General features: G+C 46.3%; 1 pseudogene; it reads right to left on the bottom strand.

The window, feature by feature from the left end:
* Positions 1–9,384: 9,384 nt before the first annotated feature.
* LOC138423388 (POU domain, class 5, transcription factor 1 pseudogene) lies at positions 9,385–21,153 on the bottom strand (annotated as a pseudogene).
* Positions 21,154–26,842: the final 5,689 nt, after the last annotated feature.

The raw sequence follows: 26,842 nt of genomic DNA on the forward strand, positions 1-26,842 counted from the left end.
GGCTTTCTCCTTCTTTGGACTGCCTCTTCAGTTTCCACAAAGGTCTTGGTGATCCTGCTGACCCGAGCTCTGCACTGGTCTGCGTAGGGACTTTCGGCTTCCACCTGCTGCCCTGGTGCAGAGCTTGGAGCATACGGCAAGGGTGGTGAGCTGGGCTCCCTCTGAAAGGATTCACACTGAAGATCCAGGTGTGCTTAGACCTCCCTATGCTGGTGTTTCAACTGAATTAGTTGCTATATTGGTGGTTCCCAGCAGGAAAGTGAGGGAACGTTTGAAAGAGTTAATTGAGGAGAGCTCAGAATGAAGGGGCTATTTACACAGGCCTTTACATGGATGGGGTGAAGAGAACCAACAAAGGATGGTGAGGTACTCAGACCAGCAGTAGGGAGCTGGTATACTCCCCTAGAGAGACGGACAGAGGAGTCATCAGACCACAGGAGCCTGGAAGAGAGACCACTACGTACAAGAGTTGTGCAGTACACAGAAGAATGTGGTCACTGCCAAAGCCCCAGTATGTGGGTAGAGCGGGGTTCAGAGGGTCAGGGAGAGTCTCCGGTTTGGAACAAGGGGGTTAAATATACTGATCACCCAACTTTCAATCTCTGATCTACTTATTCTGTCCACTGGCCAAACCCATCTGGAATCTAGAGGGCAAAAGAGTGGGCAGGTGGGGGGAGGAGGGTACTGCCCACAAGAGTTACCCTCCTAGGACAGAGACAAGAGGAGAATGGATCCCAACATGCAAAAGGACAATAATCCACAGTTACCAACTTGAACATCGAAAAATCAGGAGAATTCATACGAAAATCTGCATTTCTATTCCCTCAGAAAAATGGGGAAAATCTGGCATCTCTTACAGGGCAACAGCTGGCTTAGCAACTTTCCCCCTTAAGTGGAACTTACACTCTCTGCCTTCCCATGGGCCCCACCATTGCCCCTGCCCTCATCTGCATTGCTTGCCTGGCTTCTCAGGCATCTCTCCCTGCCATCCTAGGCACAGGGGTTCTTGGCAAAGCCAGGCCAGAGTCGGCTGGGGAGTTGGCTGTGTGGGCATGGGTGAGGCCCAGTTTAGATGACTGGTTTAAGGTGACCCTAAAGAGCTCACCCTGGGTGGCTCAGATGGGAAAGAATCTGCCTGCAATGCAGGAGACCCTGGGTTTGATGGGTGGGGAAGATCCCCTGGAGAAGGAAATGACAACCCACTCCAGTATTCTTGCCTGGAGAATTCCATGCAAAGAGGAGTCTGATGGGTTACAATCCACGGGACTGCAAAGAGTCGGACACGACTGAGCGACTTAATACTTTCAGTTTCAACGAGTTCATACCCTGATGGGCAGACACCTAAGGCCCAGGTGCCACCACCTGTATGTAAACGAGGACACCTTTACCTGACTTATCACACCGCCGCAGTCCAGAACCCTACTTTGCTGATGAAAACTTTGGCTCTTTCTCAAAGATTCTACTACTTACATGTAGGAGCAGTTGCCTAATGGTTTCTTGGAGGAACGGGGCTGGAGTGGCACCTCTAAGGAAGGGGAGAACTGGGACTGTCTGAAGCACCACTTTACTTAGACTCAGAACAGAGGCTGTAGCCTGTTTCTCTTGAATCCTTTTCTTCATTTTCCAGAGAAAAAGGCACAGAGTTTCTCACCCCTCTTGGAACACTGTTCACAGGACATTAGCATGGGACCCAATATGGGAATTGCTGCTATAATTTTCAACCTTTAAATATTTATGTGTACACACATTGGTGGCTCAGATGGTAAAGAATCTGCCTGCAACGTGGGAGACTCAGCTGCCATCCCTGGGTTGTGAAGATCCCCTGGAGGAGGGCATGGGAACCCACTCCAGTATTCTCCCCTGGAGAATTCCACGGACAGAGGAGCCTGGTGCGCTACAGTCCGTGGGGTTACAGAGTCGGACACGACTGAGCAACTCACAGACACGTTACATATGATATATAATTTACACATACATGTAGGATGAACACCTACACAAAATACCACTGTCATCAGATTAACCTCACTATGATGCTATTCTAAACATGTCACTCGTCTGCTCAGCAAACCCACGGTCTGCGACAGAAAGGTCAAACTCTCTGGCGCCCTCCATGTCTTGGTCTCAACAGGTGAAACAAAGAATGAGGGTTTTGGTGTCTGTCACACCTGGCTTCAACTCCTGGCCACACCTTTGGTTTGCAAGTACAAGCAACCCAACCCCAACCAGCCCCAGCATAAAGGAACATACTCTGAGACAACACAGCTGAACCTTGAAAACGTTACGCTAAGTGCAAGAAGCCAGTAACAAAGGACCTCATAGTGTATGGTTCCACTTCTATGAAATGTCCAGGACAGATGAATCCATACAGACACAGGGCGGACTGGTGGTTGCCTAAGGCTGGACATAATGGGAGGAAATGGGAGTAAAAAGTTTCTTAGGGGTGTGGGGGCTGGTGATAATGAAAATGTTCTAAAATTGATGTGGTGGTAGTTGCACAACTCTACAAACACAAAAAACCACTGAATTGCGCATTCTAAATGGATGAATTATATACGAATTATCTTAATAAAGCTATTGCTTTTTTTTTTTTTTTTTTAAGGAAGTGCTGACCTGGTTGTGAAGAATGCTGGGGAAACTCTCAGGATTCAAGCAGAAGCTTCCAGAGCTGGGCCTTAAGCCCTCTACCCCTCCATCTCTGACTCCATTTTGACTTCTTTATAGAACTGATTCAGGTCATATGACCACCCCTGGACCAATCACAATTGAGGGAAAACACAGTACAGTGATTGGCCAGGCCTAAGACATGTGACCTCTCCTGGGCTAGTGGGCAGAACCTTTTAGAAAAGGAATAGCGGGGAAAGAACTGGGAGGAAGGAAGTGATTAAGCTATCCTCCGTCATTTCAGTTCAGTTCAGTTCAGTCGCTCAGTCGTGTCCGACTCTTTGCGACCCCATGAATCGCAGCACGCCAGGCCTCCCTGTCCATCACCAACTCCCGGAGTTCACTCAGACTCACGTCCATCGCGTTGGTGATGCCATCCAGCCATCTCAGCTGGCTAGCAAACCTTGGACAAATTGTTTAGTCCCTTGCTATGTAAAATGAGGACAATAAAATCCATTTGGCCTGGCTGGTATGGAGATTAGTGGAATTAAGATTTGTAAAGTACTAAGTACTATCTTCCCTAGTGGCTTCTGGTAGAGAATCTTCCTGCTAATACAGGAGACATGGGAGACACAGGTTCCATCCCTGGGTGGGGAAGATCCCCTGGAAAAGGAAATGGCAACCCTCTCCAGTATTCTTGCCTGAAAAACCCCATGGACAGAGAAGCCTGGCGGGCTACAGTCCATGGGGTCGCAATGTCAGACACGACCTAGCGACTGAACAACAAAAGAGCTTTTGAGATTTCTACACAATCCTGCCCTGTAGCCACATGGGTCCAGACCCTGATTCCCACTCCTCTGAGTCTCTCAGATCTTTTATGTTTTCAAGGCCCGCATTCACTTCCTCTAGGACATCTTCCCTCGATGTCTCTTGCGCCCACATCAGGCTCACAATTACAGCCTGCCTTGTGCTTGAAGGTCTTCTATTGTGGTCCTGTGTTGTCGTTCCACATCTCCTAGGTTTCTGACATTTTCTGCCAATCAGCCTGTGTGGTCCCTGAGGCCAGGAATGGCTGCTTAACCATCTCTGCCTCCTCCCCCACCACCCCCTACTGCCCCACCACAGGGCTTGGCAAATGGGGATAACTCTGTAAACATGTGCTGATTATCTGACTGATGAAGGGCCAACATTTTTTATAAGATCCAAACCTTCCTGAATGGATGTCTGCAAGGAAAAGCAGACATATGGGCACAAACAGCAGTACTCAACTCAAACACCATCCAACAGTAAGAGAAATCCCTCAGGTAGGTAGTATATATAATACACATAGCATATTATATCTCAGAGGCAGGGGGATAGAGATTGCAAGACTCATTTAAAATAAAAGTGTGAATAGTGCAGGAAGCCCTGCTCAGGAGCAGGAAAACTTGGAAGAAGCAAACTTACGGATTGCTTGTCCCAGCACCCCTTCCACCCACCTCTCACGCTAGAGGCTGGGAAAGTCAATGCTTTTTTTCCCAGCCTGCATTGTAACTAGCATTGAGCATGTGACCCAGTTCTGGCTAATAAAACATAAATGTAAGTCTTCCAGAAGTCTTCCAGGCAAGACTTTTCCTTCCTGATAAGAGAGGAGAGCTTGAGAAGGTAACATCTTACTGCCTCTCAATATGGTATGTGATTGTGATGCCTGGAGCTGGTGCAACCATCTTATAACCATGGGGAAAGGAGATGTTAGCTCAGACTCATTGAGATAGTACAACCCCTACCTCTCTTTGGATGTATTGCTATGTGATCTAAAAAAAAAGAAAAAAGCCCTTCTTTTTTTAAGCCTGTTAATTCGGTGGTTTCCATACTTGCAAGTAAAAGCATTTCAAACTGATACACTGAGGTGATGGAAAGGACAGGGGCCTGTCTGGATCGCAGTTTTCTAGGAAGTCTTGTCTTGATGATGACTACCAGTGTTATGGAACTAGACAATGTGCCATCTTGCTTAAAGGAAAAAATAATGTCAAAATATTCTGTGGCAGTTAAGATTCTTTGCATATTGTAGCATCTTTCTTAATTCCCTTTTTTATTAAAAAAATTTTAAATTAAATTTATTTATTTGGCTGCACTGGTCTTAGTTGCAATAGGTGGGATCTTCGATCTTCCTTGGGGCATGTGAACTCTTAGCTGTGGTATATGGGATCTGGTTCCCTGACCAAGGATTGAGCCCAGGCCCTCTGCATTGGGAACACTGGAGTCAGCCACTGGACCACCAGAAGTCCCTCAAATTCCCTTTTACTTCATCATCTTCTCCTCATCATGGCAGCCAACATTTCCAAATGAACAGCGGATGTTATCAAGAAAATGGAGGGCAACCAGCCTGCCAATGCAACCTGTCGCACCACCAGTCTAACCCCACCCACTGCTTTCAGAGCCATCTGTTCTCTGGGAATACACTCCAGGGCTCTTCCCTCCTTTACTTTAAAGCTCATTTGTGTCTGGAAATTCCTTGGATCATCTCAAAAATGTCTCTTACATCTATATCTGCCCTCCCCAATGTCCAGCAAACTATCTCCTCTAAGATAAAAGAAAAGCAGTATGTCACTGGGTGAAAAATTATTCTTTGCAAAGTCCCCGATGGTCAGATAAATGTGGGTCAGAGTAGATTTGAAGTCTTCTCTGACTGAAAACCCTTAAATTGATTGGACAGTTGTGCTTATCCCAACTCATCAGGGCCGCTTTGCTTTTAAGTGCTCTCAACCGTGAAGAGATGAAACTCAGAGAAGAGAAATGATTTGCCCAGGGTTATCATTGTAGGTGCTTGTCAAGATCAGGAAGACTTCTTTCTCTGGATTGAGAGGTGTATTTTTTTTAACTCTTTATTATAGAAAATCTCTAGCATACACAAAAATAGAATTGTATAATGATTCCCCATATACCCGCCACCCAGCTTCAACAACCATTATGTCCCGTCTTGTTTCATCTATCCTCTCCTCTCCTGGATTATTTTGAAGCAGATTCCAGACATTTTAAGATTCTACTTACATGTATTTCAGTATATTGTCTCTAGATGTTAATAATTACCTTAAAAGTAACTATAATATCATTCTCACATTTTGGAAATTAAAAATAATTCCTAATATCATCAAATATCTTATCAGTGTTCAGAATTTCCAGTCTCATAATTTTTTTCTTCCTATTTGTTCAAATCAGGATTGAAATAGCCATACTTTGTGACTGTCTGATACCTCTCTTAAGTCTCTTTGAATCTGTAAGTTCCCCTCTACCTCATCTTTTTTTTTTTTTTTACAGTGTATTTGTGGGAGAAACAGGTTGTTTGTCTTGAAATTTTCCTATAGTCTAAATTTTGATGATTACATTTCCATGGTGTTTAACATGTTTTGTTTCTCCTGTATTTCTTGAGAAGTGGTAGTTAGAGCCACAAGCTCATTTAGATTCAGGTTTGATTTTCTTGGCAAGAATACTGCAGAGGTCGTGGGTCTGCTGTACATCCCTCAGTGGACTCGTGATGTCTGCCTCTCTGTGATATTAGCAGCCACTAGTGACCATTGCCTAGAGTCATGGTTTCACTAGAGGTTGAAACCTGGGGCTATTCTACTTCTATCATTGTTTCTCCACTTTTGAGCTAGAATATTTCCATTAGAAGATAATTCCTCTCATCTACTATGTGATTGGAGAAGGCAATGGCACCCCACTCCATCATGAGGCATAGTTTATATAGAAAGTGAAAGTGAAAGTCAGTCAGTCAAGTCTGACTCTTTGTGAACCCATGTACTGTAGCAAGCCAAGCTCCTCTGTCAATGGAATTCTCCAGGCCAGAATACTGGAGTGGGTAGCCATTCCCTCCTCCGGGGGAATCTTCCCAACTCAGGGATTGAAGGTCTACCACATCAAAGGCAGATTCTTTACCGTCTGAGCCACCAGGGAAGCCTTTATATAGGAAAGGCAGAATCAATGTTTGATTCTTTCCCTGTATTTACCAGTTTTCAAAGTAATGTATTGGTCCTCTTGACATCTTTTAAAAGAGAGCAATGTGTTTTTGATGAGTTGTTTGTTTGTTTGTCTGTTGTTTGGTTGGTTTGGGTTTTGTTTTTGTTTTTCTTTGCCACACCATGCGACATGTGGAATCTCAGTTCCTAACCAGGGATCATACCGGTGCCCCCTGCATTCAAAGCATTCAAAGTGCCGCCTGGACCACCAGGGAAGCCCCTGTTTTTGCTTTCTTTTGGAAAGTCACTCTGAATTTGTAGAGCTAAACATAGTTGACGTGTTTTAACTCATCACAGTTGCTATCCTTATAGATGCTGAAAGTGGCCCAGCTTTGGCCAGTGAGAGCCTTTTCAAATTGACTCTTGAGTCCTTCAGGAGGGCCCCGGTCATCTTTGGTAAATTCCTTGCTGTTTGTTATGACATGGTGTTCCAGGCTCATTCTGTGTGTTTCCTGCTCCAGACCTGGAATCACCCATTTCTTCAAGAAGTCCAGTCCTTCTGGAAGGCAATGGGATTTATCAATAGAAGCCACAGTTTCGGAGCCAGGGGAGGAGTCTAATTTGGAAGCCAGAATTCTAGGACCCAAGAGGCAAGTACTAGACAGAAGAGTTACTCTGTAGTCCTGTGTTCCTTTATCTTTTGCCCAAGACAGTGCTAAACAACATTCAGATGTTACTAACGCTGTCTGTGGTCAGTTTTCTGAGAATGACATCTCTTCCTTTTTACTCAGAAATGTGAGTAGTTTCTGACCAACCCCTTTGTAGTAGAGGCAGTAGATTGGGAAACATCTGTATGCAATTCAGCACCAAGCTCTGAGGGCATCTGCTTTCACAAGCATGTGACTTGATGCACAGTGGTTACTTCCAATCAAACCTCTCTTTACTCCATGGGAGGCGGGATTAATGTTCCATCCTTTTGTAGGAAAATTAAGCACAATTTCTGGGCAAAGGGCAAATTCTCACAAGGGTTCTGCAAATATTATGCATCATATTTGTTACAACTGGGTAATTTATCTTTCTGGGAAAGTTACCTACAGGACTTGGAGAAATTTACTTAATAAGAAAATAGATGACAGTCACAATTGTATAATTCCATTTGTTTCCAGAAGAGGAAAACTCATCAATTATGGTGAGTGAAGGGGAGGGCCTCGGGGTCCCTAAAGTGGAATTTTATCAGGGTCTCCAAGAATAGGCATACTCAGGGGAAGTGAGATTTGGGGATTGTAGCATTAAAAAAAATTGGCTTTGCAAACAATGTGCAAGAAAAAAATCATTGAATCATGGACTTTTACAAAGAACATAATGAAATGTGAAAACTCTGAGACTCAAAGTTTGGGGGTAAACCCAATTTTCAGAAATACACACAACAAAATTAACACTGAGTTTGTTTTTTCTTTTTTCTCTCCCTATCAGGAATAGGTTCAGAAAATATTAAGTTCCCTAGGTCATTAAAAAAAATAATAACTGTAATGATATAGTTGAATGCAAAGAGCACATGAGAGGATCATAATTGTAAGACTGGCTTTGCCACTAATTTGCTTTGTGAGTAAGTTGCTCTTATTCTTGACATCCCCTCCCTGAGGCTCTACTCCCCATCTGTGCAGAGCAGAGGTTGCCAAATGTGAACAGAGGCTGGACTGGCTGCATATGAATCACCAGAGGGAATCAAAAATGTCCACCAACAGAGAAATGGTTAAACCAACCACAATAAACCACAGCATGGAATTCTCTGCAGCTGTCAAGGAGAATGAGGCATATGCATGTGTACTGATGTGAAAAGATGTCCAAGCTATATCGTTTTTAAAAATGAGTGACGATCTTGTTTAATGGGAAAAATAAAAGCTACATGGTCAGCTGTTTTCAGGACAAATACAAAACCCTTGAGGACACACACCAAACTGCTAAATAGCAGTTCCCTCTGAGAATTGGCTGTCTTTAACTCTCATTATTTCTGTATTGCTGGAATTCATTTAGAAAGAGTATGTATTACTTTTGTAATTTAAAACAAATTTTCATTTAAAAAGTAAGAGATCCTGATTCTTGTCGAGGTTTGGGATAGAGCCTAGGAATCTGAATTTCTTTGTGTTTCCCCAAGTGATTGCTAATAGAAAAACTGAACCCATGATCACAAAGTTCTCGTGGCTCCTAACACTATGACCCCATGAAGTTTTTTGACTCAAGACTTTGGGGAAAGGAAGAGAAGGACCAAAGAGGAGAAAAGAAGACAGCAACAAGCCACAATAGTGGAAGCAGAGATAACAATGACCAAGGTGTATGGCTGTGTACAGTGTCCAGCACTGTTCACACATGCATCCTTTGTGACATGCACAGCAATCTTGGGACATAGGCAAGTCAGGTAATATCAGTGTCCCATTTTATAGGTAGGAGCACTGAGGTTTAGAAAGGTTAAGTCCTTGGAGTGAGTTACCCAGTTTGTAAATGGCAGAGCTGGGATTACAATCCTGGGCTGTCTGACCCCAGAACCAATGCTTTTTCTACCACTGGTGACATGAAATGTTTCCCTTGCAGTGATCACCAGAGATTGTGTTCATTTTTCTAGGTCCCAGACTTCTTTATGGAAGAACATAGTGATGACTGATGTGGGGATTAAAATCAAGAGCATCAGTGAACTTCACCTTCCCTTCAACAAGTTCCCCCAAACTCCCTGCCCCCAAACCCTTTGTGTTCCCAGTTCCTCTCTTAGTGAATGAAGAACTTAATCCCCCACCCCCCAGTACAAACCCACAGGATTCTCTCCCTAGCTCTCCTGTTCCTTTGCCCCCCATTCCTAGGAAGGGCAGGTCCTGTGGTTTGAATGCACGGGAGAGCCCAGAGCAGTGACAGACTCCTGGGGGAAAGGCCTCACCTTCAGGGAATGGGACTAAGGAGTACAGACAAGTGAAGTGAGGGCCCCCATATCCTGGGGTACCAAAATGGGGCCCTGCACCACAGGAAAAGGTATTGGTCCCCCTGAGAAAAGAGACCTCAAGGATTTTGCAGCAACCTCAAAATCCTCTCCTTGGGAATGAACAGTCATTGCTTGATTGTTAGCCGTTCTGGCGATGGTTGCAGAACCACATCCTTCTCAAGCCCAAAATGCTGGGCCACTAGGCTGCTGCAGGGTGGGCTTCAGGCACTGCAGGAAGCCTCTGTTCTTCCTGTTGCTGTCCAGGTTGCCTCTCACTCAACGCTCCATACTCATCTGCTTTCTCTTCCAGGCCTGCATGGGGCTTTCTGCCTTGCGTATCTCCTGCAGATTCTCATTCTTGTCAGTTTCCTCTACCCACCTCTGCAGCAGGGGCCACAGCTTATACATGTCCTTGAAACTGAGCCTCAAAGCCTCAAAACGGTAGATAGTAATTTAGCTGAACACATTCCCAAAGAGAACCCCTAGGGTGAGCCCCACAGCAGCCTGAGTAGATTCCAGGGTGATCCTCTTCTGCTTTACGAGCTTGGCAGATTGTTCGGGGGTTTTCTGAAGAGCTTTGATGTCCTGGGACTCCTTGGGGTTCAGCTCCAGCTTCCTGTGCAGCTTCACGGCGCCAGCGGGGGCGGTGCAGGGCTCCGGAGAGGCTCCCTCGGAGCTGGGGTTGCTCTCCGTCCCAGCTCCTGTCTCGCCCTCAGGCTGAGGGGTCTCTGGGCCACCTTGGGGCACCAGCTCCACTCCAACCTGAGGGGCACAGGCAGTTCCTCCACAGAAGTCATAGGCCGAGAGCACAGAGTAAGCCCCCACACCTGAGCACCAGGCCCAACCCCCAGCCCCATCTCCCACCCAAGGAAGCCCCTGGAAGCTCATCCAGGTTCCTAGCCTGGCTTCAGCCCTCTCAGCCTGTCGCCTCCACCATGTGCTGGGGTAAGAAGGTAAAGTCAGAAGCCAGGTGTCCTGCTGTGGGGGAGGAATGTGCCCCAAGCCTAGGGCCTAGGAAAATGAGAGCTCTTCAAGGGACTACAAAATAGTGTTTATAATTTAATGATACCAAACGGCTTCTCAATGGGGGGAAAAATAAGACAGTATAACAATAACTGACATTTAATAAGGGTTTACTCTGTCCCAAGGCATCCCAGGTGGTCCTAGTGGTAAAGAACCCTCCTGCCAATGCAGGAGACTTGAGACTTGGGTTCGATCCTGAGTCTGGAAGATCCCGTGAAGAAGGGAATGGCAACCTACTCCAGTATTCTTGCCTGGAAAATCCCATGGACAGAGGAGCCTGGAGGGCTATAGTCCACGGGGTCACGAAGAGTCAGACACAACTGAAGTGATTGACAGGACACACGCTATCCCAAGTTCTGTGCTAAGCACTTTTCAGGCAGTATCACTTTTAATCCAAAAATAAACTAATCAAGTTGGTACAATTTTTATCCCCATTTTACAGATGATAAAACTGAGGCTCAGAGAGGTTAAATAACTTTACCCCAAATGGATAAAAGTTGGTAGTGGGTTTGAACCCAGGCCTTCTATCTAAAGAAAAAAAAGCAGACAAAGAGAAGTGGGAAGCCAGTGACAGAGCAGTGGGTGTGTTCCTCTAGTCTCCAGTTTCTTAGAGCTGTCATCACCTCACATAGCAAGGGCTCCTGGGGACCTTTCAGAAGGAAAGCTCAACCTGCTGCCCAGCCCCGGGCTGCCGGGCTGCTGGCCAGATTCCCTCCCTCCCACAGTATATTTCCTTTGCCTCCATCGATAGGTATCTAGTTTCACCAAAGGTTCCAAGCCCCTGGATCTGGTTTTAATCAGGAGCTAGAGCTGAGCCCTGGAGCAGTGGCCTGGCAGTCCTCAGTGAGGCCCGGATGGAGCCCAGCCACCTTCTCTTCCTCAGAGGCCTCCTGGAGAAGGGTGCTAGATTTCCGGAGCCCCTGCCTTGGGTGGTGGCCCTGTGGATGCACCATTCAAGGCCCCTTCCTTTGGGCAAGGTTTGCAGGGGCTAGGAGAGGGGAGATAGAAGATGCATGGATCAGGCCAACAGTCATTTTATAACCGAAGTGCCAGACTTGCATTCCCCTGTAATTGGCTGCTGCAGCCACAGGTAAGAGAGAGGCTAGGCAGCAAGGAGGATTGTTCTGGTCTCTTCCCATCCACTGAACAGATCGCACCTTTGCAGCCCTCCTGCCAGCCAGAGAGGGGAGCTCACACCCACTCCCTGTTTTCCTGGAGCCCGTCTTTGGCCAGGTGAGGAGATACGGATAAGGAAACACAACTGTTCAACTGTATGACCCTGAACTGAGGCAGAAGCTATGATTCTGACAGCCTGTGGGGAATTCAGGTTGGGAAGATCCCCTGGAGTAGGAAATGGCAGCCCACTCCAGTATTCTTGCCTATAGAATCCCATGGACAAAGGAGCCTGATGGGTTACAGTCCATGGGGTGGCAGAGTCGGACATGACTGAAGCAGCTTAGCACACATGGGAAACTCATGATTCATCACAGTCAGTTCAGGGGGGAGAAGGCATTTGAACAAGGACATGAAGAAGGAGGAGGGATTTTCCAGGCAGTATTGAAACACTGGGAAATGGAGAGTGTGTGGTCGACTTTGCAAAGCCTGGCAGTAGCCCACATATCCACTTTTGTGTGAATTAGAAAAAGAAATGTTCTGGGCAAATACAGAAGGCACTCCATCCTCCCTTGCAGAGTGCACAAACTGGGCAACTGTTTAGTGGCCCTGGGACCATAGCAGCTAAATTTTGCCTGCCCTTCACATTTTCCTTTTCCATTCTAGTTAAACAAACCTTATTTTTTGAAATGAAGTGATTCTATGTGGTTACTGCAGGGGTAACCTTTAACCCCTACTTAGCTTGATTCAGTCATAGTCAGAATACTACATGTTCTTGGCCCCAGTGATTGATTCTGGGAAGGGGCATGTGATCGGAGCTGGGCCAATCAGAACCCTCTTTGGGAAGGAAGGGCCCCCAGGGAAGAGGAACCGTCTTTTGGTTGGGTTTTCTGGCTCTCAGAATTTGTTAAGCGGACAGCTTTCAAGCCCGGAGAAGGCAATGGCACCCCACTCCAGTACTCTTGCCTGGAAAATCCCATGGACGGAGGAGCCTAGTAGGCTGCAGTCCATGGGGTCGCAAAGAGTCGAGCACGACTGAGAGACTTCACTTTCACTTTCATGCATTGGAGAAGGAAATGGCAACCCACTCCAGTATTCTTGCCAGGAGAATCCCAGGGATGGGGGAGCCTGGTGGGCTGCCGTCTATGGGGCCGCACAGAGTCGGACATGACTGAAGCGACTTAGCAGCAGCAGCAGAGCTTTCAAGCCAATAGTCATTACTTTTGTGGAGATGCTGCCTGAAAATGGTCAACACAGAAAAACGTACAGCTAAGAAGCTTAGAGGAAGAGATAGAATTCTGATACTGTTTAAACTCCATAGTTCACTTCTAGAACATTTTAGTTACAAGAACCAGTAATTTCCCCTTTTTGTTTAATCTAGTCTGAGTTTTTATGCCTGCAATCAAAAGGAATAACCATTATGGAAAGAATTGCTGGGATTCAAGCCAACAGACACAGAGCCTTCAGTGCTGTAAGAAACCAAACCAAGAAAGCTTTGGCTGAGGTGCAAGGGCTTCTAAATCAAGAGCTGAAGATGAGAACACATGTGTGGGGAATGGAGACTGTATTCAAGCCTCTTCCAGGTGGCATCTCCCTGCGTGCTCACAACAGCCTGGGGAGCCAGGTGGGACCACTGGGATGTAGATATGCCATTTAAATCCCTGACTGAGATGAGCTCTCAGTTCGGGAGCTGGTGTCTGAACTCTGGGGCACAGTGGACCCTGGCAGTCTGGGGAGGACCAGCAGAGAATAACCACTTGGTGAGAGACAGGCAGGGTCTCTTGCTGAGCCCCTAGGAAATCTGATTTATTTCATGTAATACAACCCACTCTTGTGTCCCTGGGCCTTTGCATATGCTCATATCTCAGTCTGGGACACCCTCCCCACTTTGTCCGTCTGGCGAATTTCTACTCTGCCTTTAAAATTTAGCTCAGCGTGTCTCTTCCAGAAGACCTTCTGTAGCAGTTTGAAATACAGCTGCAAAAAAAATTTTTTTTGCTTCTCCTCCCATGAAGAAGTGGATTCTATGACCCATCTTATGACTGCTTGACCCATAGAACATGTTGGGAGTAATACTGCATTCCTTTTGAGGCTAGGTCATAAAAGTCTATGAAGCTTCCAGCTTGTTCACTGAGAACACTCACTCTGAAATCCCTGAGACACCATGTAAAAAGCTCAACTATCCTGAGACCACCATGCTGGAGAAGCCACAAGTAGGTACTCTGGTCAACAGTGCCAGCTGAGCCCATTCTTCAGCCAGCCCAGCCCCGACACCCAATCTTCAGGTCCACGTCCAGCCTGTAGAGTCACCCCAGCTGAAGCCCAAGGTATCATAGAACAGGGAAATGCTAGCCTCATAGCACCCTGTCCAAATTCCTGACCTCTATAATCTGTAAATGTGTGTGGATTTTTGTGCCACTAAGTTTTAGAGTGGTTTGTTTTGGAGCAAGAAATCACTGGAACACCACCCTTGACTCTTCTGAGAGAACTTCAATGCTTCTTCCCTTATTTGTTTTATTTTTTTTCCAGAGTTCCTCGTACATTGCTCTAACAGAGCACTGGCCACCCTGGGCTGTAGCTGTCTCATTAATGCCTGTCTCTTCTGCTAGTCCTGGGGACTTAGGGGACCAGGGGCTGTATCTCCTTCACCTCCAATTTCCATGCCCAGGAGCTGCACAGAGCAGACATTAGCAGATGAGAGAGAGAATGAGGATGGCTCAGGGAAGCTGACAGCAGGTCCAACTGTTACAGGCAACAAGGGAAGTCTAGCCAAGTGAGCAGCTGCAGTATGCTATGGGAGCTGACACAGTAGAGGTAACACTCCAGGTGGGAGGTCACAGCGAGGCCCATAGCGAGGATGATCTGAAATTAAGCCACCAAGGTAAGTAGCAGCCTCAGGCTCCTTCCATTGGTACCAACCATTGACAACCTCAGTCTCAGAGGCTGGAGAGAGGCTGAGCCCACAGTGAGAGCTGGGCTCCATCATAAAGAAAGGAGAGCTCTGGGGCCAGGAGCCAGGCCTGGGACATTCGCCAGGGAGACTTGTCTTAGAAGCACAGGTATAAGCCATCTCATTCAGCAATAGATCCGGTTGCTTATTTAGATCATCATGATGGGGGCGGGGGTGGGGGAAGAGGGGCAGATATGGGGGAGCTGAGCAGAGTCCCAGATGTGCTAATGCAAGTCCATCTGCCAGAGAACCCACTTAGCCCTGCCTTTGAGGAGTTGGAGGCTCAAGATGACAGAGCATTTTCATCTTTTTTTTTTTTTTTTGGAAAATTGTTCAGAATTTATTTGGGAACACAGTCCTGGAAATGTTAATAACAGGGGAAGTTAACCCAACTTTTGCACTCGCTGTCTTGAGTTAGGATGGCAAGCCAAGCGAATCTGGATCTGGGTTTCAGGGCAGAAGTATCCAGGATGCAGAGCCTAGCTCCCAGGCCTGCCCAGGGATTTTGGCAAAACCCGAGGCTTCTGGAGGAAGGGCAGTGTTCTTGTCTGAGCCTCAAGCAATCTGTGAGGTTTCAGGACAAGCTAAAGAGAAGGAAGAAGGGCACTCATATTTGTTGAGACATATGTGGCAGAAGCATTACTGTCTTTGGCAAACCTCATCAAAACCTTTTAGATGTGTGTTAGTGGTCCCATCTTATAGCCAAGAAAATGAAGATTCAGAGAGCTTTAGTGAGAAATTGCTATTGTGGTGCTGGAGAAGACTCTTGAGAGTCCCTTGGACTACAAGGAGATCAAACCAATCAATCCTAGAGGAAATCAATCCTGAATACTCATTAGAAGGACTGATGCTGAAGTTCCATCTGATGTGAAGAGCCAACTCATTAGAAAAGACCCTGATGCTGGGAGAGATTGAAGGAGAAAGGAGAAGAGGGCAGCAGAGGATGAGACGGTTGGATGGCATCACCAATTCAATGGACATGAACTTGGGCAAACTCCAGGAGACAGTGAAAGTCTGGGAAGCCTGGCATGTAGCAGTTTATGGGGTCTGCAGAGAGTCGGGCTGCAAAGAGTCGGACTGAGCAACAACAAAACGGTCAAGGGAGGCAGCAGAGAAGGACACAGACCCTGGGCCGACATCTCTGTGACCTCCCTGGTAGCCTTGGAGTTCCTGTCCTTCAGTGAGAGGGCTGGACTCATGATCCCACCCAGAATCAGGTTGCATCCTGCCTCTGCCCCACTCAAGCAGTGTGACCTCGGGCGTCACTTGCACTTTGCGTGCTTCTGCTTTCCCGTCACAGAGTTCAACAAGGGTAAATTTTCAGAGAAGAAGGGGCCCCTCCCTTCTTCCCTTGCCCTTCTTTATGGGGTATTGGATGTAGAATGTGACATCCATCAAGGGCAGAGCCCAAGAGCACAGGGACCTGTGCCATCCCCCCGTGGGCATCTGGGGCTTTGGAGGCATGTGTGCTGTTTCCTGGGGGAGGGTGAGAGCCCCACTGTGGAGCAGCCGCCGCTGCCAGGAGGTGGTAAGCCCGGTGCTCTGGCAGGCAGGCGCGGCTCTAAGCCGTGAGCTGAGGTCTTCCGGCTGGCAGTTTTCTAAGTGGCTACAGCTGTGGTGTGAGATCACGCAGCCGGCCAGCTGCTGATGAGAGGGAAAGATATTCCGCACATCTCTTTGCTCTCCCCACCACTCTGCCTCCGCCCAGGGCCATGCTTCTTCCTCTCAGGGATGGGGCCGTGAAAGGAGGGATTGGAAGAGGACACTTGTAAGAAAGACCCACAGAAAAAGAGCTATGCTTTCTTGGTAGGGGGTGGGTGGTATAATCACAGGAGATTTAGGGGGAGATTTTGCTGGCACTATTTTTCCAGGACTTTTTTCAATGAAAAAATTTAACAGCCTTGCCCTTTCTGATGTACAAAATATTCCCTGTGCCTCCAGGGAATGTCAGGCAGGCATCTTGTTTCAAAAAGGCAATGCGAGCACATGGTACAAAATTGAAAAGTACCAGGGGAACTTAATATAAAGTTTCCCTCCCAATCCCCAGCAACTAGAGGCCATGCTGTTACTACTTCTTATGTGCATTTTATAAGCACGTACTCCTGTGGCTCAGATGGTAAAGGATTCGCCTGCCATGCGGGAGACCTGGATTTGATCCCTGGAGAAGGGAACAGCTTCCCACTCCAGTATTCTTGCCTGGAGAATCCCATGGACAGAGAGGCTGGGCAGGCTACAGTCTGTGGGGTCTCAAAGAGTTGGACACAATTGAGCGACTAACACTTTGATCTTCATCGTGTTCATCCGTTGTTACGCTAGCCTGCAAGTCCAAATCTCGCCTCCCCTGCTCTTCTCTGTACCGGAAGACACTGTTCCTCACAGGCTACTGTTTCTAAGATCCTGGGTCGGCTGTCTTCAGGTTGAGCACAAGTTGAGGGCAGGCACCCAGCAGGAAATAAAGGGCAGACGGGAGAGAAAAAAGGTCCTCTGTTCCCCTCCTTCTCTGCCGTGTGTGGACTCTCAGCAGCAGCTGTGTCTCTTCCATGGATGAAGGGTGCATCTGCCAGAGTTCCAGACCCACTGGGACTCCAGCTCTTCCAGCCCAGGAACAGCCTCATCCCTTGGTCCTTCCAGGGGACAGGTCCAGCGGCTTCTTTGAGTTGATAGTTTCTGAGCTGCCTTGCCTTCCCCTATGTGGCTTCTCAGCTCTTACATCATTTGTCTAGTCAATTCCCTGGCTTAAATTCTCTCTGTCTGAGAAATCTTTGGTGGTTTGTTTTTCTAATTGGACAGATTGATTCCCTCATTAAAATGAAAAACTCTTGGGCAACTGAGAACTCAGGCGTATATGCTCAGCCGCTCAGTTGCATCTGACTCTTTGCAACCCCAGGACTGTAGCCCACCAGGCTACTCTGTCCATGAAATTTTCCAGGCAAGAATACTGGAGTGGATTGCCGTTTCCTGCTCTCCTCCAGGGGATATTCCCGACCCAGGGGTTGAACCCACCTCTCCTGCACTGGCAGGCAGATTCTTTACCACTGTGCCACTAGGGAAGCCTGAGAACTCATCAGTTCAGTTCAGTTGCTCAGTCGTGTCCGACTCTTTGCAACCCCATGAATTGCAGCAAGCCAGGCCTCCCTGTCCATCACCAACTCCCGGAGTTCACTCAGACTCATGTCCATCGAGTCTGTGATGCCATCCAGTCATCTCATCCTATGTTGTCCCCTTCTCCTCCTGCCCCCAATCCCTCTCAGCATCAGAGTCTTTTCCAATGAGTCAACTCTTCGCATCAGGTGGCCAAAGTACTGGAGTTTCAGCTTTAGCATCATCCTTCCAAAGAAATCCCAGGGCTGATCTCCTTCAGAATGGACTGGTTGGATCTCCTTGCAGTCCAAGGGACTCAAGAGTCTTCTCCAACACCACAGTTCAAAAGCATCAATTCTTTGGCGCTCAGCCTTCTTTATAGTCCAACTCTCACATCCATACATGACTACTGGAAAAACCATAGCCTTGACTAGACGGACCTTTTTTGGAAAGTAATGTCTGCTTCTGAATATGCTATCTAGGTTGGTCATAACTTTTCTTCCAAGGAGTAAGCGTCTTTTAATTTCATGGCTACAGTCACCATCTGCAGTGATTTTGGAGCCCCCCAAAAATAAAGTCTGACACTGTTTCCACTGTTTCCCCATCTATTTTCCATGAAGAGATGGGACCGGATGCCATGATCTTCGTTTTCTGAATGTGGAGCTTTAAGCCAACTTTTTCACTCTCCTCTTTCACTTTCATCAAGAGGCTTTTGAGTTCCTCTTCACTTTCTGCCATAGGGTGGTGTCATCTGCATATCTGAGGTTCTTGATATTTCTCCCAGCAATCTTGATTCCAGCTTGTGTTTCTTCCAGTCCAGCATTTCTCATGATGTACTCTGCATATAAGTTAAATAAGCAGGGTGACAATATACAGCCTATGGATCCACATAAATATTTCCCCTTTTTTCCCACCCCAAATTTGACATTATATATGATTCTGCATCTTCCTTTTATTGTTATTTTTTGTTTACTAATATGTCTTGCAGTGTTGTTGTTGGGTTTTTTCATATGTATACATATACAGAGCTATCTCTTTTTAAAATAGCAACATAGGATTCCTTTGTGCACATTACATTTATTCAACCAGTCTCTATTGAGCACTGAGGTTTTCCAGTTGTTTGTTACTATAAATAATTTCTTGGTGAATATCCTTTACATTTGTCACTACACCCATGTGGAGATCTATCTGCAGGATAAATACCTAGAAGTAGATACGCTGAGTAGGTTCCTTTATAATTTTGATAATATTGCCAACTTGCCCTGCAGAGAAGTTGTGCCAACTCAGTTCCCCATACAGCCTCCTGTACTGAAAGGTTTGTGAGATCCTGGACTATAAGCGTCCTGAGGGCAAAAACTATGTCTCTTTTGCTCACTGATGGACCCCCAGGGCCCAGCGTAGTACAATTAGTAAATGGAAATTTGCCAATAGACTCAGCCAGATCAGCAGCCTCCTGGCCTTGAACAAGTCCCTTGGATGCCAGGATCTCAGAGTCCAGCCCCCACCCCCGCCGCCACCCTTCCAGTTCTGGGATCAATGACTTCCAAACTGTGTAGAGCATCAGAATCATTGGAAGAGCTTTAAAAATGACAGGTCCTGATCCAGCTGCAGTGGGCCTTAGGTAGAGGCCCTGGCAGATTGTGAGCCGTCACCAGGTCCCCTCAAGGATGGGTGGCTTCTGCTGGCAGGGAGCCCTCAGCCGCAGACGCCCTTTGGAAAATATCATGGCTGCAAGAGCAGTCTTACCCAAGGTCTTATCCCTTTCCAGGAATGATTGCTTCTAATAACTAGTCAGCAGTCAGCTTGGGATCGACACCCCAACTCATGGCAAATCTGAAGAGTCATCCCAGGCCCAGAACTTCACAAGGGGCAGGCCGAGACATCTATGGAGACTACATTTTTTCCCTCTGCCCAGTCCCTCTTCCTCACTCTCCCTTCCTCAGGTATGGATCCCAAAGTCACTTCCTTTTGAACTCTGAACTCTAAACCCCTTCTCAGAGTAAGCTTCCCAGAGAACCCAACTTGTGAATCTGTATTCTAACCCCTCTCCCTTGGTGATGTGACCTGTAACTTCTGTCCACTGTGAAGGTTACTTTGGATGTATGAGGTCTTAATGCTTTTATTTTCTTGGTGCCATAGACCCCTTCTCAGCGTAATGTCTTTAAATACCTAAAATAAAATACATAGGATTGCAAATAAAATCAATTATATTGGAATATGGTAAATCAAAATATTTTTTGAATTCTGAGATAGTCATGCATGTTTCTTTATTAAGCCATCCACTAGGACCTAGGAACGCATCCAACAACTACCCTGATTTTGAAGTAGTGAAGAGTACAAACTGTATCTTAAGATACCTGTGACCACTGTAATATGATATGAAAATATGGGTGATTTCTGTGGGGACAGAACTCCAAGTGCTGCTAATATTATTGGGGTTTGTTGCTTGCATTCACCATAGGGCGAAATGCTGAATTACATTTAGAGGTTAGGAAAACGAAGGTGTCATTTTTGTGTGTTTAAGTCTACAGACCCCTCTGAATTCTATCTGTAAGTCTGTGGTCCAGTGAGTGACCTGCTCCAGTGGGTCCCTTGTCTAATCATTGCAGCAGTTCCCAACCTTTTTGGCACCAGGGACTGGTTTTGTGGAAAAAAGTTTTTCCATGGACCAGGGGAAGAAGGGATGGTTTTGAGATAATTCAAGCACATTAAATTTATTGTGTACTTTATTACATCAGCTCCACCTCAGATCATTGGGCTTCCCTGGTGGCTCAGTGGTAAAGAATCCACCTGCCAATGCAGGAGATGGGGGTTTGATCCCTGAGTCTGGAAGGTACCCTGGAGGAGGGCATGGCAACCCACTCCAGTATTCTTACCTGGAGAATCCCATGGACGGAGGAGCCCGGCAAGCTGCAGTCCATTGGTTCACAAAGAGTCAGACACAACTGAAATGACTGAGCACCTAGCACCTCAGATCCTGGAGGTTGGGGACCTCTGGACAGGGTTCCTTGGTCTGCTCTTACTACAAGTCTCCAGGTAGGATCTACTGCCAACCTGAGGGCAGACGGTTTTTAAGCAAAGGGTGGGTGGGATGCCTCTCTAATCTCTGCCCTTCATCAGGTGCAGGTAGAGAAAGCATCATTAAATCAGCATTGCTCAGCAAGGCAGGGGCACCCAGGCCTCCCAGTCTGAGCAGCTTCCAGTTATACCGAAACAAAGGACCAAGTTGTTTCCCAAGTCCTCCAACCTGGCTGCCTGTTCCTCCTGTCAGTGCAGTTGAGCTTCATCTGCTTTTGGCCCTGATGCCCCAGGAAAGGCCAGCCAGCTGCTCCCCTGATGGGACAGCCCTCAGCCTAGTTGTTGTTCATTGTTCAGCCACTCAGTTGTGTCCGACTCTTTGTGACCCCCTGGACTGCAGCACGCCAGGCTTACCTGTCCTTCACTATCTTCTGGAGTTTGCGTAAATTCATGTCCAAACTCATGTCGGTGATGGCATCCAACCATCTCATCCTGTTTTCTGTCGCCCTCTTCTCCTCCTGCTCTCAATCTTTCTCAGCATCAGGGTCTCTTCCAATGAGCCATCTCTTTGCATCAGGTGGCCAAAGTATTGGAGCTTCAGCTTCAGCATCAGTCCTTCCAATGAATATTCAGGGTTGATTTCCTTTAGGATTGACTGGTTTGATCTCCTTGAAGTCCAAGGGACTTTCAGGAATCGTCTCCAGTGCCACAGTCGAAGCCATCAATTCTTCAGTGCTCAGCCTTCTTTATGGCCCAACTCTCACATTTGCATGTAAAAAACCATATACAGGAAAAACATAGCTGGAAAAAACATAGCTTTGATTATACAGACACTTTTTGGCAAAGTGATGTCTCTGCTTTTTAATACACTGTCTAGGTTTGTCATAGTTTTTCTTCCAAGGAGTAAATATCTTTTAATTTTGTGCCTGCCGTCGCCACCCACAGTCATTTTGGAGCCCAATAAAATAAAATTTGCCACTGTTTCCACTTTCTTCCCATCTATTTGCAGTGATGAGACCAGATGCCATGATCTTAGTTTTTTAAATGCTGAGTTTTAAGTCTGCTTTTTCACTCCTTTCACCCTCATCAAGAGGCTCTTTAGTTAGACCCACAGCAAATGTACTGGCTTGTTCAATTAAAGGCAAAATCCATTCAGAGCATGTTAATTTCCTTACTCCTTTGAGTAAGTAATTGTGATTTATCTGCCCTGAGGCCTGTAATGTGGAAACTGATGTAATGATGGTTGGGGGCAGCAGGGAGTGATTGCTGAGTGTCTTAGAGGTGTGTTCCATCAGAAGTGGAAAAAGTGAGAATGCTGAGGAGGGCAGGGAGGGGTGGAGAACGTGGGTAGCTTTCTAAAAAGCAACCTCCTAAAGGCTGGGCCTCTGGTAGCAGGTGACAAGATGGAAACCTTGCCTGCTGAAATGCATGCTCCATTCCCTGCCCCAGGGCCACTTTACACTGAGTGATGTCACACAGGTGGCACTTCCACATCCAGCCCCAGCACGTACTAGCCCACTGGTGTTGGCAAGTCATTCGTGTCTTTTAGCTTCAGTGTTCCCATCTCTAGAATGGGACGGTAGTACCAACATGGCCAATGTCTCAGTGTTGTTGTGAGGACTGAGTGAGAGGATGTGGAGGAAAGCTTTGAGAGTTTGTAAAGATTGAGCTTCTGTGAAATAAATTCACATATGGTGGGGGTACGGGGAGATGGATGCAGCTGGGTGAACAGGGCTGCTGTGTCCAAATCTACATGTTGTTGACTCTTCAAGGGAGTCTCGCCAGACATCCAGCGTTTACTGCTTGCCAAGCCGTTTGCCCTGGCACAGGACCGTGGAGGGCATGCCTTTTCATGGTGCAGAGTGTCCCTGCCTGCCCTTGCAAACCTAGGCCGTGTCCAGCTAGAGGGAAGGAAATGAACCTCCTCCACCTTTTCTCTAATGCACATTTGTGGAGCTCTTAGATTATAACTGTTCAATGGACACATAACAGCAACAATCTCAACTTGTTTCTCTTATTATCTATAGAGATAATTTTAAAAAACTGGGAGATAGGTTTTGTTTTAACAGCTTAATACACAGTGAATGCAGCTCAGTGCAGACAGCAGAGCGTCCAGTACTGAAGGGGGGTGGCCCTGACCTGGCGCTGTGGCAGGGAGATGTCACACTTGCTTTGTGGACAGCCCACAGGCAACGAGAGCATCAGAGCTGCCTTTAACTTCACCCTCTTGACTTCCCGAGTCCCAAATATGTTACAGTTTTCAGTAGAAAAATCCTAGTTTGGGAGGTTTGCACAACTTCCGCTTGCTTTCTCTGATTCCCAACACGGAACAGACTCAGTCCCCCATGGTTATAGGGTTGTGGTGGTTGGGGGAAACAGCAGCTGGTGCTCTGCAAGGAGTGACTCCTTAGGTCCCAGGGGCTCAGGGGATTGGGAACTACAGTTGACTGAATGATGTTCCCCCCAGATATCCATATCCTAATCCCTGGAACCTGTGAATGTTACCTTTTATGGCAAAAGGAATTTGAGATGTGATTACATTGAGGATTTTAAGATGGGAAAATTATCCAGTTTATTCAGATGGGCCTGATGCAATCCTATAGGAGGAAGAGGCAGGAGATCAGAATGAGTGGGTAAAAGGAAACGGTCATATGAACGTGAAAGCAGAGATGAGAGGGATGAGGCCTTGAGCAAAGTGGTGCTGGAAACCACCGGAATGGAAAGAGACAAGGAATGTATTCTCCCCTGGTCTGCAGGAAGAAACAGCCCTGGTGACACCTTGATTTTAGCCATGGAATTAAAAGATGCTTGCTTCTTGGAAGGAAAGCTATGACAAACCTAGACAATGTATTTAAAAGCAAAGATATCACTTTGCCAACAAAGATCGGTATAGTCCAAGCTTTAGATTTTCCAGTAGTCGTGTACGGATGTGAGAGTTGGACCATAAGGAAGGCTGACCACCAAAGAATTGATGGTTTTGAATTGTGGTGCTGCAAAAAACTCTTGAGAGTCCCTTGGACTGCAAGGAGATCAAACCAGTCAATCCTAAAGGAAACCAACCCTGAATATTCATTGGAAGGTCTGATGCTGAAGCTCAAATACTTTGGCCACCTGATGCAGAAAGCTGACTCACTGGAAAATACCCTGATGCTCAGAAGGATTAAGGGCAGGAGGAGAAGGGGGTGACAGAGGATGAGATGGTTGGATGGCATCTCCTACTCTTTGGACATGAGTTTGAACAAATTCTGGGAGACGGTGAAGGACAAGTAAGCCTGATGTGCTGCAGTCCATGGGGTCGCAAACACTTGGACCCAAGACTTAGCAACTGAACAAGGCTCATTCTAGACATTTGAACTTCAGAACTGTAAAAGAATACATTTGTGCTGTTTTAAACCACTAAGTCTGTGATAATTCGTTGCAGCTGCAATAAGAAACAAAAACACAGTGATAAACCTGGCTGCATGTCATAATCTAAGAGGTCGGAGGTAGTATGGCTTCAGGAACACTTATGGTGGCCCTATGCCAAACCTTCACTCTCAGTGTCTAAAGTTAGATTGTTAAGGCTACCAGGAATAGTAGCTAACTTTAATAAGCACTTACTATGTGCCAGGCTTGTTTTAAGTGCTTCAATTTAAAGCCTGTCTCCCTTTGGTAGTTCAGTCACTCAGTCGTATCCAGCTCTTTGCGACCCCATGAACCGCAGCACACCAGGGCTCCCTGTCCATCACCAACTCCTGGAGTCCACCCAAACCCATGTCCTTTCTGTCGGTGATGCCATCCAACCATCTCATCCTCTGTTGTTCCCTTCTCCTCCTGCTCTCAATCTTTCCCAGCATCAGGGTCTTTTCAAACGAGTCAGCTCTCTGCATCAGGTGGCCAAAGTATTAGAGTATCAGCTTCAACATCAGTCCTTCCAATGAACACCCAGGACTGATCTCCTTTAGGATGGACTAGTTGGATCTCCTTGCAGTCCAAGGGACTCTCAAGAGTCTTCTCCAACACCACAGTTCAAAAGCATCAATTCTTCAGTGCTCAGCTTTCTATATAGTCCAACTCTCACATCCATACATGACCACTGGAAAAACCATAGCCTTGACTAGACGGACCTTTGTTGGCAAAGTAATGTCTCTGCTTTTCAACATGCTGTCTAGGTTGGTCATAACTTTCCTTCCAAGGAGCAAGCGTCTTTTAATTTCATGGCTGCAATCACCATCCGCAGTGATTTTGGAGCCCAGAAAAATAAAGTCTGACACTGTTTCCACTGTTTCCCCATCTATTTGCCATGAAGAAATGGGACCAGATGCCATGATCTTAGTTTTCTGATGTGGAGCTTTAAGCCAACTTTTTCACTCTCCTCTTTCACTTTCATCAGGAGGCTCTTTAGCTCTTCTTCACTTTCTGCCATAAGGACGGTGTCATCTGCATATCTGAGGTTGTTGATATTTCTCCTGGCAATCTTGACTCCAGTTTGTGCTTCCTCCAGCCCAGCATTTCTTGTGATGTATTGTACATATAAGTTAAATAAGCAGGGTGACAATATACAGCCTTGACGTACTCCTTTTCCTATTTGGAACCAGTCTGTTGTTCCATGTCCAGTTCTAACTGTTGCTTCCTGACCTGCATACAGGTTTCTCAAGAGGTCTGGTATTCCCATCTCTCTCAGAATTTTCCACAGTTTATTGTGATCCACACAGTCAAAGGCTTTGGCATAGTCAATAAAGCAGAAATAGATGTGTTTCTGGAACTCTCTTGCTTTTCCCATGATCCAGCGGATGTTGGCAATTTGATCTCTGGTTCCTCTGCCCTTTCTAAAACCAGCTTGAACTTCTGGAAGTTCACGGTTCACGTATTGCTGAGGCCTGGCTTGGAGAATTTTGAGCATTACTTTACTAGCATGTGAGATGAATGCAATTGTGCAGTAGTTTGATCATTCTTTGGCATTGCCTTTCTTTGGGATTGGAATGAAAATTGACCTTTTCCAGTCCTGTGGCCTCTGCTGAGGTTTCCAAATGTGCTGACATATAGAGTGCAGCACTTTCACAGCATCATCTTTTAGGATTTGAAATAGCTCAACTGGAATTCCATCACCTCCACTAAGTGGTGGTGATGCTCGTAGTGATGCTTCCTAAGGCCCACCTGACTTCACATTCCAGGATGTCCGGCTCTAGGTGAGTGTGAGTGATCACACCTTCATGATTATCTGGGTTGTGAAGATCTTTTTTGTACAGTTCTTCTGTGTATTCTTGCCACCTCTTCTTAATTTCTTCTGCTTCTGTTAGGTCCATACAATTTCTGTCCTTTATCGAGTCCATCTTTTCATGAAATGTTCCCTTGGTATCTCTAATTTTCTTGAAGAGATCTCTAGTCTTTCCCATTCTATTGTTTTCCTCTATTTCTTTGCATTGATCACTGAGGAAGGCTTTCTTGTCTCTCCTTGCTACCTTCTCAGACAGCCATTTTGTTTTTTTGCATTTCTTTTTCTTGGGGATGGTCTTGATCCCTGTCTCCTGTACAATGTCACGAACCTCCGTCCATAGTTCATCAGGCACTCTATCAGATCTAGTCCTTTAAATCTATTTCTCACTTCCACTGTATAGTCATAAGGGATTTGATTTAGGTCATACCTGAATGGTCTAGCGGTTTTCCCTAGTTTCGTCAATTTGAGTCTGAATTTGGTAATAAGGAGTTCGTGATCTGAGCCACAGTCCGTTCCCAGTCTCATTTTTGCTGACTGTATAGAGCTTCTCCATCTTTGGCTGCAAAGAACATAATCATTCTGATTTCGGTGTTGACCATCTGGTCAACACTCTTTGGCAGAGAGGTCCTCAACTCTGAATATTAATTAGAAGTACCTTAGAGTGTCAAAAGAATAGATAGACATGAGCACCTCACCCAAAACTTTCTGAATTGGAATAAAGAGGTACAGCCTGGGTATGTAAAAGTTTTAATTGCCCCCCACAGATGATTCTAATATGCTCCAAAGGTTGACTCAATGTACACAAAACTTATAACAAACATCTATAACACAGAGCTTTCATACAAACATGTAATGGACATATGTCAAAGATTTGTTGAATTCATGAATGAGGGCAATGGGGGAAGAATTGAACCCAGCAGAATGGCAAAGCTGGTTCAAAGGAGGGCATTAGACAC

This window comes from Ovis canadensis, chromosome 18 (assembly GCF_042477335.2).
Source record: "Ovis canadensis isolate MfBH-ARS-UI-01 breed Bighorn chromosome 18, ARS-UI_OviCan_v2, whole genome shotgun sequence".
Taxonomy (NCBI): domain Eukaryota; kingdom Metazoa; phylum Chordata; class Mammalia; order Artiodactyla; family Bovidae; genus Ovis; species Ovis canadensis.